Below are 5,385 nucleotides of genomic sequence, written 5' to 3' on the forward strand. Positions count from 1 at the left end.
CCCCCCTCACCCCTCCCTGCGGCTTCTTGCCAAGGCTGCTTTTCTGGGCTCATTAGCACCCTCCACCCCCACCCATCCTCTGCTCTGGTGCCCACTCAGGCAGGCTGGAATTGAGGGAGCTCTCAAGAGCTGTGAGAACTGAGCAAGGCTTGGAAATCAGGCGACACTGCAAACTGGGAGGCCTCCGCCCCCATTTTAGGGCAGCCCCTGTTATGAGAGCAATAAAGAAAGAGCAATTTATGCCGTTTAGAAGCAAATGGCCCTTTCATCTGGAGTGGCTGCTGCTGCAAGCCCACGCCGCCAGGGAGGAGGAGGGGCCCAGCTGCAGAGCCCGCCTCCAGGCCCCTGAGAGGGCTGCCTTGCCCAGCGCTGCTGCTAACGCAGCGGGAGCTGCAATCACGGGCGAGGGGAGAAGCCTGTTTACACTTCTGTGTCCCCTGGATGCTCTTGGGGTGGGGGATGGGGGGCTGCTCCCGGTCCAGGCACAGGAGGCAGGAAGAACGGGGGCCAGAGCGTGAGCGCTTGCCTGACTGTGATGGATAGAGAGGACATCAGTGGCATTGACAGCAGCACCCAACCACTGGGCTCACTTCCAGGAAAGAGACTGGAGATTTGCTGTCACCAGAGGAAGACAGACAGCACCCTTCTCACCCTTCACGAGGCCACTTTCCGCCCCTCGGTGTGGCCTGGGTCTGAACCGGCGAGGTCACTGCTATCTGCGTGGGGTTCAGCTCTGGGCCGGGCTACTGGGTCAGTGTCTGACTTTAACACGATCCCCTGGTGCTTCTCCTGCGCACACAGGTTGAGCAACACGCTAGACCCCTCAGTGTGGTGAGGCGAGAGAGGGGGAGGAGGCGAGAGAATGAGCTAGGAGGGCTCAGGCACTTCCTTTGTGGGCCTGCGAGTAGCCCAGCAGCCACAGGAGAAAGTGGCCCGTGAGTAACACAGCAGCTCTTCCCGCCTGCAGGAAACTCCTCAAATCAAGACGCTTGGGTGGTGAGTCACCATCTCTCCTCCTGCTCTTCCAAGTCCTACCAGTTCCTCCTCTACCCAGCCAGGTACCCCATCAGAGTGCATGGCCTGAGCCCTCAGCGAGGCAGTTTGCTTTCTTCCTGCCTGTTGGACACCACGCTCATCAAGCACTTGTGGAGCCAGGGGCTCAGGCCTCCCTCCAAGGCGCCCACCGTCACCCTCCTGTGGGCACAGCCGGGTCCCAGCCATCGGAGACGGGCAGGCAGGTGACCTTCATCAAGGAGGCCCCTGGCAAGCTTCCATGGACGGCCCCTTTAATTTTTCTCATGTTGCCTCACCATCACCACCACCACCGCCACCACCGCCGCCAGGAGCAAAGAAAAGTTACATTACAAAATTTATTTGAAAGAAAACCCTCAAAGCACTTTTTACTCTTGCAGCTATTTGAAGAATGCCGTGCTGTCAGACGGTGGAGAATGTCTGCTTCAGCATCCATCAGCATCATTAAAACGCCACCTCTGATGTGGCGAGCGCGAAAAGGGGAGTCTGTTACGCAGAAGTGGGCCTCTTCTCTCTGTAACAGAAACCACCGGCCGCACATGTGTGTATCGCCTTACCCTGGAACATGCTTCTGGCACCGTCCCCGCGGCCCCCGCCCGCCCGTCTCTGCTTCAAAGAGGCAGTTGCATGGGAAGGTTCATTTATTTGAGCAGAAATAGGTCAACGTCAGATGTTTCAAAAATGCATTACTGATGTGCAAGTCATGTGAGCTTTATTTTCAAGTCAGCTGCTTGTACACAAAGTGTGGCTTTTTTCAAGTAGTAGGTATTTGACAGAAAACGGAGTGGGTCTGAGCGTGTGATGTCAAGGGCCGTGTGCTGTGCCGTGTCCCTGAGCCCACCACGGTCGCTCCACGCTGTGACCGTGGCAGGAAAAGCCTGTGGCCGCAGGAGTCAAGGGATGAGAGACAGCAGACATCAGGGATGCATCTCTGAGTGCCTCGCCTGCTTCTCTCCACAGGGCAATGCCAGGCCTCCAGAAGGCTCGGAATAGGAAATAGAAAGTGAGGGTGAAGATTTGGGGGAAGTGAGCCATAACAACCCTCAGTCCTTGTGGTCTGTCGAACCCCACGGAGGTGAGTATCCTATCCTATGTGGGGGGACTCGGCTGTGTTAGGCCAAGAATAGCAGAACCTGAGGCAGGGACTCTTGTGCAAGTGATTCACAGAGAATGCTACCAGGACAAGGGGCGGCAGAAAAATTAGCAAGGATGTGGTGACCCCGAGGGAGCTCAGGGAGCAAAAATCACACCATCAAGCTGACCCCTCCTTAAGGCAAAGTGCCATCCATAATCAGAGACTGAGGCGCAGACAGGGTAAAAGAGTGTGAGCAGGGGAGTGAGGAGTAGGAGAGTTTGAAGGAGTTCAGGGAGGTATACCAGCCCTAAAGGGGATCTGGGAGGGGCACCAATAGGCTCTACTACATTTCCCAGGTCCACCTCAGGGTGCATTTGGGCCCACCTGTCAGGCCTTTGTAATAAATCTATCAGTTGGTTTTGTGGGTGCATGTGATTTAGGAGAAATTTTAACACTCTTCCATCCTGACCCTTTAGCCTTGCTCTATTTTCCCCCAGCACACTTATCACCACCTGACATGCTATGTCACTCACCTATGTTTATATTTACGAATAGCTGATCTGTTACCTCTGCTCCCACACACTAGAAAGCAGGCTCCGTGCGGACAGGTCTCTTTATTTCTTGAGTGTCTGACACGTAGAAATTGCTTGGTAAGTATGTGTTCCTGAAAAGTATTATGACGAGCGTATTCCTCCTGGTGCTGCTCAGTGATTTTTGCGATGCTTCTTTGGGTCCAAAGAAATCAAATTTTGACCTGAGCAGGAACTATACCATGTCGGAGGGGATCGTACAGCCCAATTTTCTCAGATTTCAGTGTGTTTCAGAACCACCTGGGGATCTCGTTAACATCATACCTTCTTGGTTTCCATACCCAGAGAGTCTGATTAAGTGATTCTGGAAGGGGCCCAAAATATGCACTTAAAAAATTTTAAAAAGTATAACCATTGATTTGGATATAGGTGACCTGCGGAACATACTTTGAGAAACACTGACGGAATCTGCAACACTGGCTCAGGCAGGTATAAATAGCTTCCCAGACCACGCTGCTGCTCAGCCGCAGCATTGGGGTTAGACCTGGCTCCCCTCACTCTCAGGGCAGCCTGTTTTCCACTCATGGTCTCCCTTAATAAATGTTTACAAGCTTGTACATACATCGGTTTCCATGGGAGCATAAAAGCTTGATGAATACTACCACTGCAGCTGGGCTGTGAGGCATAACTGGATAGTTATCTTTAGAAAAATTTGACTTCACAACTTTTTGTGACTTGTATTGCCCCATGTTCTTGTGGATTCTTTTAAAATTGTAAATGTGTTGAGATATGCTGATGCCATAATCATTCAAGGAAATGGAACACAGGGAGAGCCAGGAACCAGGGCCCTTACTGGGAATGATTTGGGGAAGTGGGGGGAGGTGCGGTGTGTGTACTGAAAAGACATGGGGAAGCTGCATGGAAAAATGGAATGATGCCACATGATTTAATGCATGGTGAAGGGCTCCGGGGAAGCCCAAAAGGAGACAGTAAGCGAAAAACAAGTTGCAAGGAAGAATTTCTCTGGCTGGAAGGAAAGAAGGTAAGTTGGTTGACTTACGCTATTTTAATAAAGGACATTTCATTCACCATGAATCCTCTGGTTGAGACCATTGCCCATCCATGGAAGGAGTGTGCCTGGCCTGGAGGTTTGATCCAAGGGGGACAACAGTGGTTGCTAAGCGATAAGCCATCTCCCAAGAGTAGACCCTTAAAGTAAGAACTACTAGTGTGTCACCATGTATGGCGTTGGCAGTGGGCCCGGTTCTGTTTCCAGTTTTCTATATTAACTCATTTGGTTCTCCTAACAATGCTCTGTGGTCGATACTGTCACCAGGCTGTCACCCCAAGGCCCTCCACATTTCTCAACACCTAGACTATGTCACGAGCTGTGCCTGCTAACAGGAACTGAAAAGTATTCCCAACCGCAAAGACCAAGGTGCTGGGCACAAAAACCAAGATGGCAATGGGGCACCATGTGCAAAAGGACTGAGTGTGACAGGGGAGTATAAGTGCGCGTGCCTGAAGGAATGTACTCGCTCCGCGCCACAGCCTAGAACAGCAATGGTGAACCTATGACACTCACACTCGAACTCACTTTTTTGGTTGATTTTTCTTTGTTAAATGGCATTTAAATATATAAAATAAATATCAAAAATATAAATCTTTGTTTTACTATGGTTGCAAATATCAAAAAATTTCTATATGTAACAGGGCACCAGAGTTAAGTTAGGGTTTTTCAAAATGCTGACATGCCGAGCTCAAAAGGTTCACCATCACTGGCCTAGAAACACAGGGGGCTCCTTTGCGTCGGGGAGAAGGGGCCGTGAAAGCGTGAGCTCACCCCTCTCCACTCCCTGGTCAAAGAATAAGGCTTCCGCTCCTCTTTACCGAACTCGGTTCTATTGGCGCAAACAGCGCTGGGCAGAAGGACCTTGGTGTGGGTTCCTGACCCTGAAGGGTCAGCAGCAACACTCTTACCCCCCGCCATTGAATAGATGAGGACAGAGAGAAGTTCGGTTGGTTGCCTAAATCCACACATTTACAAAGTATCGGAGCTAGGACTTGACCCAGGCAGCCTGTATTCAAATCCATGCTTTTCACCAGCCACTTCTCTCCTGAAATACAACAGGCAGGACTTCTTTCTCTCTGGACATAGCCCTGAGGTCTGGGGCATGTTTGTGAGGCGGTGGAGGACGCACTGAAACGGGACTTGGGAGAACAGTAACATCCAGGGTGGACCACCAGGGTTTTGTCTGCAGTGGTAGGATGTAAGTTCTCTCCTCTCCCCTTTGGTACAAACAGGTTTGCCATGCTCATGACTGCGTTTGTGACAGAGTTTCTTCTGGGGAAGGAGCTCGAGGAGGACAGAGAGGAGCCCACTGACATCTGGCTTCTCAGGGGAGAGAGGCACTGGGTTCAAGGGCGCGGAGTCTCCGTGGACAGTACCTGGTGCTCTGCACCCTGGCCGGGATTCACCGAGCAAGGACCCGCAGAGGAGAGGCGGATCCTAAACCTCGGTGGGCTGAGGCTGGAAGGCTTCAGAAAGAATCATGCCGCCTGGGCCACCGAAGCTGTGACAAGAGAGTGAGAGACTGGCCTGGGGAGGCAAGTGACTAAAGTGCGGACTGGACCTCAGACCAGAGCACAAAGAACATTATTTTCATATATTTGCCACTAAGTAAGGGCTCTGCGGTAGGGGTTTTCCCGGAATTCATCCTAAATGGGGAGAGGCTAGAGGTGGAAGGG

General features: G+C 51.8%; 2 long non-coding RNA genes across 3 annotated transcripts in view; both read right to left on the reverse strand.

Moving 5' to 3' along the window:
- LOC102767762 overlaps window positions 1–5,385 on the reverse strand; it is a 70,302-nt gene that overhangs the window by 5,208 nt on the left and 59,709 nt on the right. The window lies entirely within an intron of this gene.
- LOC107182571 lies at window positions 1,357–2,906 on the reverse strand. Its single transcript, XR_001513286.1, has 2 exons — window positions 2,641–2,906; window positions 1,357–1,546 (listed from the first exon to the last, which is right to left on the reverse strand). It is a non-coding gene; the product is annotated as an uncharacterized LOC107182571 (long non-coding RNA).

Source organism: Myotis davidii, unplaced genomic scaffold (genome assembly GCF_000327345.1).
Source record: "Myotis davidii unplaced genomic scaffold, ASM32734v1 scaffold497, whole genome shotgun sequence".
Classification (NCBI taxonomy): Eukaryota; Metazoa; Chordata; class Mammalia; order Chiroptera; family Vespertilionidae; genus Myotis; species Myotis davidii.